At 42.9% G+C, this 16,770-nt stretch overlaps 1 non-coding gene across 1 annotated transcript; it reads right to left on the bottom strand.

Moving 5' to 3' along the window:
* Positions 1-6,308: 6,308 nt before the first annotated feature.
* Positions 6,309-6,415, bottom strand: LOC114231608 (U6 spliceosomal RNA). Its single transcript, XR_003617595.1, has one exon. It is a non-coding gene; the product is annotated as a U6 spliceosomal RNA (small nuclear RNA).
* Positions 6,416-16,770: the final 10,355 nt, after the last annotated feature.

Here is a 16,770-nt window from a genome sequence, read left to right as displayed (position 1 = left end):
GAAGCTAGGTCATGGAGGACCTTTTGAATTTCATTACCAGGGTTTTGGGAAGCAAGTGGGGGGCAAGTGCCCATCAAAACTAATAAGCTCTTCCCGACCATTCACCCACGGCCTCGCCTGCTGTAGAGAGAGAAACTAAGCAGAACTCACGAGCCTGCTAAGACGCTACACCGGCTGCTCCATGGTTTTGGGGGGCTGCCTAAGCTGAAGGAAGAGCCACCGGCAGCACTGCCAAGAGCTTCTGCAATGCAGTGAGTGACATCAAATGATTACTCCTTAATTCTGTCATTCTGGTGCTGGTGGGAACTCGTTTGCAGAGGGATAAGGATAGTGACCAGTTCGGAGGCTGATTCAGACATTCAGACAGCAGACAATGGTGCTGTGCCTGTAGGAGGCTGGATGGGCAGTGCTAAGGACATAGCTGTGACCGGCAATCATGAATTTTGGGTAAACCCCACTAGTTTTGATGGGTAACTTGTTCTACGAATGTTAGGCTGCTCATCTGTAGGCTCGAAGAAAGCTCAGAGAAAGTTGGATTCTTTTCAGAATTGAAGTCTCACTGGGAGAGTGTAACTGATTGGAGCCCAAGGGAGGAGGAAGGAAGGTTGTTGAGACAAGCCACTGAAATGAGGGACCCCGGGCTCTGAGCAGAATGTAGAGGGAAGTAGTGGGAGGCCAACACTCAGCGACCTTTTGCTAATGCTTGGCTTCTGCCTATTTGCCCAGCTTCTGTAGATGGACACAAGGCCGGATTACCTGCCTGACAGCTGGTAACCAGCACCACCTGCGCACCATCTCTCAGGTCTCCCTTGCTCCGTACTCTGCTGCTCACGGCTTGTGCCTGTTCCACCCTCACTCAACCCAAGTGTTGGACTCCCAAGTGTCTCAGAAGAAAGAAGAAACGCTACTTCTATAGTCCAGTGGTTAAGTATAAGGGCTGAAGGTAGGCTGTGGGTTCAAGTCCAAGGTCCTCCACCTTCCAGCTGAGTCACTGTAAACAATTACTTAATTTTCTGTGCCTCGATTTCATCTGTAAAATTAAGCTATTAATAAGACCTACCTCCCAGGGCTATTGTGAAAATCAAATGAACTCATGAAAAGCACTCAGAAGAGCATGTAGCACACAGTAAAGCTCTCCATTAAAGTGATCAATGTTATTGTGAATCATCTTCCTGCATTACTTAGATCAAATCTCTCTCCCTCCTAACACATCCCCTCCCCCAGCTTTCATTTATTTACTTAATCTGACTCGTTTTATGCTTACTATTCATAACACATAATCTGCATCCTACAACACGCTGTCCTGTTCTCTAATTGTTGGTATCACTCAATTTGGCACTTGAATCCATGCTAATGACTGTATGCTAATATGTAAAATCATGCCTTGCCCTAATTCTTCATGTCTGTGCCTTAGCTTTTCTCTCCACATATCTAGGAGACCCCCGTAAGCCAATCACATACTTCTCTCACACCTTTACATAGGTAGTGCTGAGCAAGACGCATAAATGCAGATGTGCTATGTACTTAGGTACTGAGAAAGGGCTTTTCATCAAGACAACTCTAGAAATCCTGCGTGCAGGGGAACAGAATGGAAGTGGGACAATGCTTCAGAACTGAAACTGACTTATATAAACCTCTAGTTAAGCCAGCCGTTCTCTAGGCAGGGCCTGTGCTATCTCGAGAAGAATAATGTCATGCATTCTCTTCTTAAAGCTCTCCAAAATACTTGGAGAAATAGTCTGACGTATTCAAGATTAAAAACAACAACTTTAGCCTGATCCTCAGACCTCCTGGGCCAGCTGGGGTAATTGGCCATCAAAATAAATAAGCTCTTTCTGACCATTCACCCAGGGCCTCTTCCGCTGTAGAGAGAGAAACTAAGCAGAACTCATGGGCCTGCTAAGAAGCTGCCCTGGCTGTGCCATGGCTTTGGGGGCTGCCTAAGCTGAAGAAAGAGCAGTACCAAGAGCTCCTGCAATGCAGAGCACTCCAATTTGCCCATCAGACAGTCTCTACACAATCTTTTCATGCAGCTAATACTGCTGGCGAGCTGTGGTGTGCAGGGGTCAGACTGCAGCCAGTCCAGCAGAATTCAACCCACAGCTCACTGGCTGTGTGACCCCAGTCACTTGAACCTCTCTGTGCCTCAATTCCTTCCTCTGAAAAGTGGTAGCTATAACAGCTCCCAAGGCTTACAGTTTTCACGAGAATTAAAAGGTTTTAAATTATTATAATGCTCAGGGCAATGCCTGGCTATAAACATTATGCAAGTGTTTGCTAACTAATCTTTAATTATATTTATTTGTATGAATGTGTGTACGTGTATTTTGAGCATTTCTAGGAAATTTCTAGAGACTGGGGAAATAAAGATAAACAAGGCGCAGCCCTTTCCTTTGAGAGAATCAGTTTATTTAATAGATGAACTGGTTTTAACAGCTCTAGGAGAGGTATTGGCAAAGTGCTGGCAGAACATAGAGGAGGGAGGATGAACTCCACCGAGACTAACAGGAAAGGATCCACAAAGCTGGCATCTGTAATTGAGTAGGATTCGAGGAGCACAGGGAGGTTCTCAACCGGACCTTGCATTTAAATCACCTGGAAGGTTAAAGCCCCGATTCCCCAGCTCCACCTCCAGAGTTTTTAATTCAGTAGGTCTGGGTGGGACCTGAAAATCTGCATTTCTAATAAGTTCCCAGGGGATGCTGCTGCTGGTCCCAACACCCACTTCGATAATGACTGCCTTTCAGAATCAGAGAGGAGCAGGTGCATAGATGCAGGAATCTGAAACAACCTGGCTTTCTCAGGGCAGAGAAAGTAGTCTGTGTGATTGGATCAGGGCAGTGATGGGAAATGGCAAAAGATGAGGTGGGCAAAGGAGGCCGAATGTGACCCGAGAGCAGACACTTGGAGCGAATCCTGTATACATGGAGGAGCTTTGGGAGTTCATATTTCCAAAAATATCACTTTGGCATCAACATGGGGAATGGACTGGAACAGAGGGAGAATAGAGGAAGAGAGAGCAGTTTCTCTTTGCTAAAATCGGAGAAAGACCTTTTTGACAACATCGATGTCTGTAAATGTTGGGATACTTGGTGGTATTCTAAGTATATATTTTTGTAACATCTTTAACACCAGGACAGTGAATGAGAGCAATGACCTACATTTTTCATCTAATTTTTATATGTGTGTTATTATTAATCTATCTAGTTTTATGATTTTTAGAACCTATCTTTGCAAAAATACAACACCCTATAGGTGTTTCATCCATGGATCTAAAGAAGTATTTTATGTCCTGCCGTAGCCGGTTTGGCTCAGTGGATAGAGCATCGGCCCATGGACTGAAAGGTCCCAGGTTCAATTCTGGTCAAGGGCATGTACCTTGATTGCAGACTCAAACTCCAGCCCTGGTCAAGGATGTTCAAGAGGCAACCAATCGAAGAGTCTCACATCGATGTTTCTCTCTCTGTGTCTCTCCCCCTTTCGCTCTCTCTAAACATCAATGGAAAAATATCCTTGGGTGGATTAACAAAACAAAACAAACAAAAAAAGCATTTTATGTCCTGAAGTAAATAGAAATGATTGGTTATCCGTCTATCTCCTTGAGCCATTTTATTAAGGACTTAATCGTTCCTTGGCTTTTCTGGGGATCTTGCCATCTGTGAATGGCTCATTGTTACTTTCTGAATCCATTATAATTCTTGCAGCCTTTGAGTAACATGCAGTGTCCACTGATGATAACCAGAAGACGGCTGCATGTTGGAAAAACATCATGGCTCAAAATACAGTATTCATGCTTTAATAGTATTGAACATTTATCCATCAATCCCAAATGAACCCACTACATTTAGAACACAGCTGCTTTCCTTAATCAAGGGCACAGCTTTTCTAAGTGATAGGCAAGAAGGTCTCCTTAGAGACGTTCTGAAATCTGAAGTAATGCCGGAAGATACTGCTGCTACGACTAACACAGGTGGTCAAAACCAAAACTACCTTTTATCAAAAGCACTTGGTAACTTAAAATATGCATAGCAAAAGACTATAATAATGGTGATTTTTATGAATTTCTCTATTTCATGTAGTCTTAAAAATAAACCAAAATTAAAAAAAAAAAAAAAGGCAAGAGCAAAAATCATGAGGCCAGAGCTGATACAGGTGCAGTGAAATAAGAAGAAAGGATCAGGTAAATCTTAGGGCACAGAATTGAGCAGATGTGCAGAGGCCTGTAGAGGATGTGAGGGAGATGGAAGGGTTACAGTTTAATCAGGCTGACCAGATCTGATGCCAGGATGGAGGAGGTCCTATCAACTGAAAAGAGAATGTAGGGGATGGAAAAGATTTGGGGGAGAAGAGACCATCATCAATTCCACTTGCAAGAATTCTGAGGTATCCAAGATGACCACGAGGCAGCTAGAAATCCAGGTCTGGAGTTAAGCACAGAAGTCAGCAGTCGATGAAGAGCTGGGCACCCCTGTATGCAGGTCCAGGTTAGAATCAAGCTATGGGTAGGAAGGCTAAGGAAAGAGCCAGGACATAAACTTGATTCACCTTTTTTACATGGGCTCAGTGACTAAAAGCAAGCAGGAAGACAGGCAGAATGAGAAAGGGGTGCAGAAGCCAAGCCAGCAAAGATTTTACAGCGTGCCGGAGGAGCACTGTCATCGTTCCAGCATCATAAACTCCTCCAACCTCACCTGGATTGAAGGGAAGGTGCTTGGCTGGTCTTTGTCATTCTCAGGTCCATTGACAGCTTTTCCTCATTAAGCCTGACCCCTGCAAATTACGTTTCTCAGGCTCCTTTGCCAACTGGCTTCTGCCAAAGAGAGGCACTAACAGAACAGTGGGAGGAGGAAGGTAGGAAAAGCCAGATTATTCCTCTCCCCTTTCCTGCTCCTCCCCGCACCCCATCTCTGACCTGTGCTTCTGGTCCCCACCAGGTACCCAGCTCCTGGGGTCGGGGGAACATTCCCCTTCTACTCCCTTGGTTCAGCGGGGAGGAGCAGCTTGCTGTTGCTATTCATCTCTATGTTGACTCACTAGCCCATTTAGCTTTTCAGCTCTTCCAACAGCTCACAGCTAGTTCCCCTACGAATTTCCTCTGTTGAAACTGGCTGACACAGTTGAACCAGTTGATCCCTGACTGATAAACATATAATGATAATACACTGAGTGGCCAGATTATTATGATCGCTGAACACATAATAATCTGGCCACTCAGTGTATATCCTATATAATAAAAGGCTAATATGCAAATTGTCCCCTCAACCAGGAGTTCAACCAGCAGGCAGGCTGGCCAACTGCCCATGTCCCCTCCCCCTGGCCAGGCTGGGTGGACCCCACCCATGCACGAATTCATGTACCGGGCCTCTAATATATATATATACACACACACACACACACAAACACACAAACACACACACACACACACACACACACACACTGAGTGGCCAGATTATTATGCATTTAGAGATCATAATAATCTGGCCACTCAGTGTATATCAGTTTCTCTCCCCACAACTTGTTTCAAGCTTCAGAATTGTATTCAGACTGGGATTATCCAAGTTCATATTCACAAAGCCTTCTATTTAAAAGTTAAGGGAAAATTAATTTTAAAAGAGGCAGTAAATAAAGATAAAAGCTGAAATAAATTGTAAAACATAAGGCAGTAGAATAATAAATTAGTTCAAATGCTGTTTTTTATAAGGCTGCTAAAGTAAACAAACCTCTGACAAATATAATTAAAGAAAGATTTTTAATTAAAAATGAGAATAGAGATAGGACAAAATAAAGAAAATAGATTTTTTCCCTCAAAATCCGAAGAGAATGTGGCACACACTTGTAGTCTAATAAACTGAAATCCTCAAGGAAATGAATAATTTCTAGAATGATATCGTGTACTAAAAATGACTCAAAATGTGTAAATCCAAACAGAATAATGACCAAGAAAGAAATTGAGGACATTTCTGATAACCTAAGAAAAAAGCAGCTTGTCCCAATGTTTGTACAAGAACAATTTTTATACTTTTAAGGAACAGCTGATTTTGATGTTGTATAAAACATCCAGAGTGCAAAAAGAGATCAGAGTACCTTTATGGTCATTAAGCAAGCATGATCTTCTTCCTAAAGCCTGATAAAGATAAAACACACAAAAAGAAAATTATGAGCACATATCACAAATTAATGTGGATAGAAAAAGCTTAAGTAAAATTCTCACCTCTAAAAAGGAACTTGTTTTACTGTGCTGCTTCAGATCTTTAGAGGAAAGATACATTTCTGTAACAGCTTTACTGAGATAGAATTCCTGCACCATAAAAAATATGGAACACTTTACGAATGTGTGTGTCATCCTTGCACAGGGGCCAGGCTAATCTTCTCTATATCGTTCCAATTTTAGTATATGTGCTGCTAAAGCCAGCCCAAGGATGATAACTTTAGAAGTTGAAATTCCAAAGGATGGACAGTTTGCACATTATAGAAATAAATAACCATTTGACAAAACCAGTATCCAAGGGAAAATATAATCTGGAGGAAGCTTTCCCAGCCAATATAAAAAGGGTTCATTTCTATGTTATGTAAAGATTTTGTACATGTTGACGCCAAAAAAATTAAGTCCCCAATTTGTAAACTTGCAAAGCATGTAAGCAGATAATTCATGAAACCAGTGGTAAACAAGCATGCTTGTAATAAAAGAAATGCCTGCTCAAATAATGTTGTAGCACCTTACACTCACCGCATTAGAGGAATTTTAGAAATCATCCAGTATTACAACACTGTGGTAAAAGTAGTCCACTCACACACTGTAGGGTAGCCATATAAACTGGTATCATCTCTTAGCAATTCATATCAGGTACGATCTTAAAATTCTACAATATCCCTTTATCCTGAGGAATTTATAAATGATGAAAATTAAAACCACATAAAATGTTCATTGCAGTATCCCTCTAACAACCTAAATAAATATATAAAAGATTATCTAAATCTAATAACAAGGGAATTATTAAGGAAGAGTTATAAATCATTGTTTAAAAATTACAATTTATCAAGCACCCTTATATACTTAACTTGACCTTCCCAGGAGGTAGATAAGAATTGCTAAGATTCAGAAAAATGAAGTGACTTACACAAAAATCACACAATCAGTGGCTCTCAAATACCTCCTACCAAATCCCAGGCTCCCTTGATGTTAAAGGTGTGATTATCAGTATCTGCTCTGAGCCTCAGTTTCCTCATTCATAAAATAGAGCTAGTAAGAGCACCTGAGAGTGGTTATGAGGATTAAATGAAGCTCTTCACACAGGACGTGCCACACAGCAGCACTCAGAAAATGATTAAGAACAGTGGTAAGACAATATTGTATTAATTCAATGCAACTACAGCAATGTAAACACGTCTGCAAGTGGACAAGTCTCAGAAGAGAAAGGAATAATGAGAATAGCTGCTGCACGAGCAAGGCAAGAACATAAATCACTTTTCTTTTTGATATTGCTTCGTTTTTAGTACAACAAGTAGAAATCTAGAGAAAAACAAAATTAGAATAAACCAAAAAAATCTCCTAAAATGGATTGGCATCTTTAGGGGAGCTTAATACTAACTTGAAATAATTAATTCAGCACATATGCCCCCTGGAGATGCTGTGTGGTGTGTAGGACCAGCCAGCGGATGGCGCTGTTTCACTTGCCCAAGGGATCAAAGAGGTATTTATTGGCCTCAATAATATACTAGTGCGAAATAAGCCAGTCAGAGAAAGACAGGTATCACATGATCTCACTCATATGTGGAATCTAATGAACAAATTACATCCAGAGACATAGAAGCATGGAACAGACTGTCGAATCTCAGAGGGAAGGTGGGATGACTGGGCCTGGGGCGGGGAGGGCTAGAAAGGGTCAATGGAGAAAAAATGGGGACATATGAACACTTTCAATAATAAATATTTTTAATTATAATATACTAGTGCTTGTTTTTCAGTCTTCCTTAAAGATGACTTCTTTTTCTTCTTAAAACCGAGTCAGAAGCATCTCAAGCAAATCTCCAGGTAGTTGAGAAGTGGATCCAAGTTCATTCCTGATGAACGCAACATCCCAAGGGAGCTGCTCTTCAGGGAGAGCAGCTCCTGGACCGAGGAGAATGTGTTTACTTTTCCCTTTGGTCATGTGACCAAAATCTACAAATCAATGAGCAGGAAAGACAGCCAGTGTCAGCCCCGGGTTTTAAATCTACAATTGGGGAACAATTCTAACCACCAGAGACAGGTTCCAACTAACGAGGGGAAAAGCTATAGGCATCTCTCGGTTTTTCCTTTCCTAAGTCAGCCAGGCCTGCAAATCTCCACCCACGACAGGGGCGTTGATGGAAAGTTACTCCACTCTCACCTCCTGGATTGTCACAGGCTTGAATCGTGAACAACTGCCTACATGAGTCAGAACGTATGCGATCAGTCTGTGAGCTCCAATAAAAGAAGTGACAAGCTCAGCAAAGGATATAAATTCAAAAGAGAAATGTCAGGGGATGACACAGAACCTAGCATGACCAGAGGCTGAATCACACTGAGCTCAGACTCATAGTCCAAATACCACTCCACCTGGGATGTCAAATAGGCATCTCAAATTTTATGTGTCAAACACAAAGCTCCGGGTCGTTGCCCTCACCTGCTCTCACCGCTGATAACCTCCCGTCTTAAATAATAGCAGTGCCCTGCTGCTCAGCTGGAGTCTCTTTGACTCCTCTCTTCCTCTCACATCCCACATGTAATCCATCAGAAAATGGGCTGTATCTTCAAGATACACCCAAATTCCTCCTCTTCTCATCACCTCCACTATCACCATCCTAGTCCAAAGCATCACTATTCTCTTGCCTGTCTTCTTGTTATAGCCTCTTACCTGGTCTCCCCGCCTCCACCTTTGCCCTCCATTGACTCTTTTCAACACAGCAGCCAGAGGGATCCTCCTAAAACCAAAGTGGGATGACACCTTAAAAGAACAAATCCATAAAAGAACTAATAGACTGGATTTCACCAAAATTAAAAATCTACCATTCAGAAAATATTGTTAAAATAATGATAACAACAACAACATGCCACAGACCAGGAGAAAAATGTCTGCAGAGCATATATCTAACAAAGGACTTCTATTCAGAAAATGTAAAGAACTCTCAAAATGAGAAAACAATCTAATTTAAAATCTGGGAAATGATTTGAACAGACATTTAACCAAAAAAAAGATATGTGGGTGGCAAATAAACATGAAAAGATGCTCAACATGAATAGACATTAGAGAAATGCAAATTAAAAGCACAATAAGGTATCACTACCTACCTATTAGAAATACTAAAATTATAATAACTGGTCATGCCATATGTTGGCTACGATGTGGAGCTACTGGATTCCAAAACTGGCAGTACAAATGTAAAATGGTACAACCACATTGGAAAAGAGCTTGGCAATTTCTTTAAAAGTTAGACCTATACACACCATGTAATATTACCATTACACTCCCAAGTATTTACCCAAGAGAATAGAAAGTATATGCCCATACCAAGACTTGTACAGTAATGTTCATAGCAGCTTTATTTTTAATAGCTAAAAACTAGAAACAACACAAACATCTAGAGAAATTGGATAAACAAATTGTGATACACTCAAACAATGGAATACTGATACAACATGGATAAATCTCAAAATAATTATGCTGTGGAAAAGAATGGATTCCTATCCCTTAGTTACTCCAAACATTCCATGGCTTCCCAGCTCATTCAGAGAAAAAGCCAAAGTTCTTGGAATGAGCTATAAGGCCCTACATGATCTGGCCCTGAAACTCCCATTTCTCTCCCCCTCACCCCACTCCACATGGCCTCCTTGCTATTCTCAGACACACCAGGTACACTCCTGGGGATTTCGACATCCTGCCTGCTTAGTCTGAAAGCTTTTCGCCAGGTTGCTTCATGGCTCACTTCCTCACCTCTTTCAAGTCTTTACTCAAATGTCACCCTCTCAGTGGGGCCTTCCCTGACATGGTATTTAAAACTACAACACTTCCTCACCCTGTAAGGCCCCCAGTCCCCCTGCTGCTTTATCTTCCTGTATAACAATTATCACTGTCTCCTATACCACATTTTCTTATTTATCTGTGTTTCTACCCTCTAGAATTAAACTCATAAAGACAGGGATCCTCTATTGTTTTATTTATTAATTATACCCCCAGTAACGGGTACAGTGCCTGGCAAATAGTAGGTGCTTGGCAAAAGTTTGTTGAATGAATGAATGAGTGAATGAGTAAATGTAGGGAAAAAGGAATATTATCTGATCTTAACAACCAAGTGTAAGGATCCTTTATAAAGTCACCCCAACCCAGCCTAGATAGCTGGACATCTGTCAAGCTTTATTGTTTAAAAAGCTCTTTGTTCAGATTCCATCCTTTTCAGGCCTCACAACAGTACTCTGATATGATGCCATTGTCATTCCTTTTCTACATGTAACTGGAGGCTCAGAAAGGTTATGTTTTTCTAGATCAAGGAACCGCAAACAACAGAGCCAGCATTTAAACCAAGAATTTGCCATCAGCCACCAAATCTCACAATGTTACCCTGAGCATCTAAATTTTTCAACTTTCATATCCTTTCATTTCACTCATAATGGCACTGCTGACAGATTTTAACAGTTCGGCAGTTAACCCTTGTGCCATAAATATCTATTTGTCACACCCAAAATTCGATATTGTAGAAGGCTACCCTTCTGGCTTTTAAATGGAAATTGATGACATTGTGTGCAGGAGCACAGGAGCTGCAAACCCTCTCCCCAATCTCTCCAGCTACCTGGAGGCAAAAGGAGAAAAGTGAGAAGCACTCAGGGCTGCAGACTGTCCCTGCTCCAGCATGGAATGGAGAGAGATGATCCCAGCATCGCTGGGCCAGGCACTCCCCACACGGAGGAGTTAGATTTAGCAGCCAGGCACACAGAGAGAGGAATGCAGCGGAAGCTACCCTTGCCTGGAGAGCATTCTCCCCTCACAGCTCAAGGTGGCCTGATGTCTGTGAGCACCCAGAAAAGAACACAAACAAACAAACAGGTTTTTATGAGGGCTGTAACCCAATTGACAAAGGCGAGCTCTCTCAGCCTGGAAATGTCCCTGCTCTGAACTAGTTGCCTTGCCAACAAACCACATGTTTCCACTCTGCAGAATCCAATTTCTGAGCAATGTGACGGTGACAGGTCCAGAGACATGATACACAATTCCAAGGTGCCTTTGAACACCTGCTGAATAGCTAAGAACAATGTGGATCCCCGGATGTCCATAGCAACATGGGACATGTGCTCGGCAAACACAGGTCATGTCCAATTTATGCAACAGCCCCCACCTACCCTATCCCTCCCCAGCATCTTGCAAACTACAGATACTAGTAACACATGATAAGCCATGTTCTTTATCACTATCATTATTATAATCATTGCAAACACTTGCATGGGACTCACTCTTTAAATATACTATATTATTTGATCCTCTTGACAACCCTATGAGGTAGGTATTATTAGTATCTCATTTCAAAGGAAACAGAGACATAGAAAGGGGTAATTTACCCTAATTCACACAGCTAGAGAAAGGTAGAGAAAGGTAGAGCCAGGATTTGAACCTAGACAGTCTGCCTCCAGAGTTCACCCCTTAAACACCCTACTATGCTATCATTCTCTAATATTCTTTAAATCAGGCATCCTCAAACTACGGCCCGCGGGCCTCATGCGGGTGTTTTTGCCGTTTTGTTTTTTTACTTCAAAGTAAGATATGTGCAGTGTGCATAGGAATTTGTTCATAGTTTTTTTTAAACTATAGTCCGGCCCTCCAACTGTCTGAGGGACAGTGACCTGGCCCCCTGTTTAAAAAGTTTGAGGACCCCTGCTTTAAATGATAAAGCTGTGAGATTGTTCCAGTTATCAATGCTGTGTAACAAAGCACCCCAAAACTTCATAATGTAAAGCACCCATCTTATTATGCTCGGGGGCAGTGTGGATCAGGAATTTGAACAGGACACAGTGGGGATAGCTCATCTCTGCCCACAAAGTCTATCTAAGGCATCAGCTGAAAAGATTCAAAGCTAATAGTAACTCAAAAGCTGGGGATCTATATCATCACACGCACATCTTGCATTTGATCCCAGAGATCCATGGGGACCTCAGATGGGTCTGTCTGCTGGAACACCTGCGTGTGCCTCTCTATGTGACCTGGACTTTCTGTTAACATGGTAGCTGGGCTCCAAAAGCAAGTATCCCAAGAGGCAGAAAGTAGGAGCTGTCAGCTCCCTAAGATAGAGACCCGGAAATTGCATCAGAGAGGAAGGGAGAGGGAGAGAGAAATAGAAACATCAATGATGAGAGAGAATGATTGCCTCCTGCACACCCCAAACTGGGGATCAAGCCTGCAACCCGGGCATGTGCCCTGACCAGGAATCGAACCACAACTTTCTGGTTCACAGGTCAATGCTCAACCACTGAGCCAACCGGGCCCAAAGAGGAACTCTTTACCAAAGTTCATTGTATTCTTTTCTCTACTTTTGTGTCTGTTTGAAAATTTTCATAAATTTAAAAAGGAAGAGAGAAAGGAAGAAGGCAAAGAGGGGAAAGGGAAGAGGGAGAGAGGAAGAATGGGAAGGAGAGGAGAGAGAATGGCTAGTCAGCCTCAGGGATTCTATGGTAAAGTAAAATAACTTTATGTGAGGTAATGCAAATAATACCCTCCCAAAAAGAAAAAAAACAACAAAACTCTGAATTTTTTATTTCTGTGTGTGTGTTTTCAAATTGTATATACATGTGTATATGTACACATATATAAAATATACATGTTTTTAAATTCTGATTTCTCTAGATTGCATTTCTAAAAATCTACAATAATTAGTCTTATAAAGCATTTATCTCTATCAGTCTTCATTTCCCCCTCTCCCTATTTAGGTCTCAATCCTGGTCAAGTGAGAGTCTCACATCCATCTTGGTTTACAGAAGACCATCTGCTTTATATATACATGTGTATACCTTTAGGCATAGTCATTTTTTGAGTGGACACAGGGACATTCCACGTAGCCTGCGATCACTTCTTCCACGTGCCCTTTTGCTGGCCTTGGTTTTCCTCTATCAATTCCTAGTCCCACTCCAGCCCATGAAACAGAGTTCATCAATTCTCCTTCAGTGTCCCATTCACTGACATAAAATCTGAAAGGCTCTGTTTCGCAGATCAAAGTGCTTGTGAGGCACTCGCTGGTGGGCTCCATGGGAGTAGAGAGACAAGAAGGGGAAGCTAATAAGAGCCCAATGCCATTGGGTCAGTACAGCCCCAGAAGAAGGAGCATGTGCCAGGTCAGAATCAAGGGCAAAGCAGTGCCTTGGGAAGCCACTGAGAATGTCTTGAAGAGCCAAGGTGGAGTCTCATTCCTGCAGTTATATTTTTATTTTCTTCTTTCTCCCTGCCACACATAGCCTGGCAGGCACTTAAAGTCCAGTCATTAAATTCAATAGTAGATGACATGATTCCCCAGCTCCTTGCCTAGATTCCCTTGACAGAACTCTTTCCATCAAGAGTATGAACTAAAAGACTCAAAATGATGCTTAATCTTTAGTCCCTAATCATATTTCTTCAGAATTTAGTCCAAGAGAATACAGGCCTCTTCAGCTCCTTATAGTACAATTCAAGGGAGAAATTGCTAAGGAAAATTTCCCAAAGAAGAGAGCTGTACACTGTGAACTGGCCACAGTCTCTTAGTCTTTTTTCAAATTCCTCTTTCCCATCAATATGTCATGACTACTATGCCCTCCTCACTTCCCCATTTTTAGTATTAAAAAAATAAGAAACTTTTTTAAATCAGTCAACAAATGTCTATTGAATACTCTCTAGATAAATCTTTGGTCAGAAAAGACATAACTGCAAATGTTTAAGTTGTAAACTATGGGATGTTAATTTTTACATATAAATATGTAACAAAATAGCCGAAACCGGTTTGGCTCAGTGGATAGAGCGTCGGTCTGCGGACTGAAAGATCCCAGGTTCGATTCCGGTCAAGGGCATGTACATTGGTTGCGGGCACATCCCCAGTGGGGAATGTGCAGGAGGCAGCCGGTTGATGTATCTCTCTCATCAATGTTTCTAACACTTTATCCTTCTCCCTTTCTCTCTGTAAAAAATCAATAAAATATATTTTTTTTAAAAAATATATAGCCCATTAAGGGTAGATATCAGACAACTAGAGGCCCAGTGCACGAAATTCGTGCACAGGGGTGCGGGGGGGGGGGGTTGTCCCTCAGCCCAGCCTGCACCCTCTCCAATCTTGGACCCCTCGAGGGATGTCCGACTGCCCTCTCACAATCCAGGACTGCTGGCTCCCAACTGCTTGCCTACCTACCTTCCTGATTGCCCCTACCTTCCTGGCTCCCAACTGCTTGCCTACCTACCTTCCTGATTGCTTCTGCCTGCCAGCCTGATCACCCCCTAACCACTCCCCTGCCAGCCTGATTGATGCCTAATTGCTCCCCTGCCAGCCTATTTGCCCCTAACTGCCCTCCCTTGTAGGCCTGGTCACCCCTAACTGCCCTCCCCTGCTGGCCTGATTGCCCACAACTGCCCTCCCTTGCAGGCCTGGTCCCTCCCAACTGCCCTCCCCTGCTGGCCATCTTGTCACGGCCATCTTGTGTCCACATGGGGACAGCCATCTTGTGTGTTGGAGTGATGGTCAATCTGAATATTACTCTTTTATTAGATAGGATAGAGGCCTGGTGCACAGGTGGGGGCCAGCTGGTTTGCCCTGAAGGGTGTCCCAGATCAGGGTGTGGGTTCCCTTGGGGCATGGGGCAGCCTGGGCGAGGGGCCTGTGGTGGTTTGTAGGCCGGCCACGCCCCCTGGCGACCCAAGCAAGAGGCCCTGGTATATGGGGTTTATTTATCTTCTACAATTGAAACTTTGTAGCCTGGAGCAGAGCCAAGCCTTCTGCTTGCTCCGTGGTGGCAGCCATTTCTGTTGGAATTTATGTATCTTCTATAATTGAAACTTTGTAGCCTTAAGCTGAGGCCTGGGCCAGCCAGGGTGTGTGGAAAGCTTGGCTTCCTCCATCACCAGGGGCAACTCTAGCCTCCCGCTCTTTCCAGCTCCGTGGCTGCTGCCATTTGTTTGGATTTATGTATCTTCTATCATTGAAACTTTGTAGCCTTGAGTGGAGGCCTAGGTTGGCAAGGGCAGGCAGAAAGCTTGGCTTCCTCCATTGCCTGGGAAACCCAAGCCTCCCTCCTGCTCTCTGTGGCCATAGCCATCTTGGTTGGGTTTATTTGCATATTTGCTCCTGATTGGCTTGTGGGTGTGGCTTATGGGTGTAGCGGAGTGATGGTTAATTTGCATAATACTCTTTTATTAGATAGGATGGCTTGGTGGAAAGTCAATGTTGAAGTTGACAAAACCACATGAGGTGTTAACCAATGTTTAAGTTAACAAAAAGTATGTACTATACCATCTGGGATGGTTTTCTTTAAAATGAAATGACCACAAAATGGAAATGGTATAGAAGTTCTCAGCCCTTTCTTTCCTAGATCTTTTTCACTATTCTCCCAAATGATACCTTGAACTCATGTCTCCTATCAGCCAGTGGCAGAATGAATTTTCTTAAAAAGTTGCTTGAATAATACCTCCTATCTCACATGTACTTCTAACAATGTGATGTTGACACTCCTTCCTTTGGGAGGTGGGGGGTGAGTGTCTTTGCTCCCTCCTTTTGAATCTGGGAGGGCTTGTCACTATGGAGGAAGCCATGCTTTGTGACTTCTAAGGCCAGGTCAAAAACACCTGGCTGTCTTGGGATGTTCACTCTTGAACTAAGTCCCCATGCTATAGGGAAGCCCCGGCCACATTCAGAGAGCACATGTGGGTATTCCAGCCAACAGCAACAGCCACGATACAGACATCATCTGACTGCAACCGCATGAGACCCTGAGCAAGAAGTGTCTGCCTGAGCCAAGCCAACCTCCAGAACCATGAGAGTGAATGATAAAATAATTACTGTCATCTTAAGTCACTAAGCTTTGGGGTAGTTTATTATGTAGCAATAACTGAGACACATCATTGTAAAACATCACAGCCATGCCTTAGCCAGTTTTGCTCAGTGGATAGAGCATTGGCCTGTGGACCAAAGGGTCCCAGGACCTCTCTACCAAGTAGTTTTCCAGCCTTTGATTAACTTCTTGCAGTGATGAGGGACTCGCCACCCAGAGGCAGCCCTAACAACCTATCTTCCCACAGCTCCATCTGTAGCACGTATATCCTTTTATTGACCTGGAATCTGTCTCCATGTACTGTCTATCCATTGGCCTAACTCTGTCCCACAAATATCTCTCTTTCACAAAACAGGCCTTGAATTTTTAAAGACCCAATCAGGTAACCCCCACCAAGTCTTCTTCCCTCCAGGCCCAACATCCCCCAGGTCCTTTCCTCCTTTAGCACATGATTCTGAATCCTCTTCCCACCTAGGCCTCCTTCTCTGCCTCAGGCTTGACAAGAGGCATATACTATTGATGACTGGAGAAGCTTTCATCCTGCCCCCGGAGGCTTGTAATACATTTATACTTTCTCAGGATGACACATACTCTAGGAGTACTAAGAATTGCTGTCAATCTCTCTGGCATCGTGAAGGACTCTGGCATTTCACCATATAATCCTTTTTTTTTTTTTTCTCTCCCAAAGGGCTGCCTGCTGGAGGAAACTGTCATATTCTTCAGCCAAGGGGAGCCAGTGTTCGGAAACAGATAAGCATACCACT

This window comes from Eptesicus fuscus, chromosome 4, assembly GCF_027574615.1.
Source record: "Eptesicus fuscus isolate TK198812 chromosome 4, DD_ASM_mEF_20220401, whole genome shotgun sequence".
NCBI classification, from domain to species: domain Eukaryota; kingdom Metazoa; phylum Chordata; class Mammalia; order Chiroptera; family Vespertilionidae; genus Eptesicus; species Eptesicus fuscus.
Note: the sequence above shows the minus strand (reverse complement) of the source record. Positions and strands in the feature narration are given on the sequence as shown.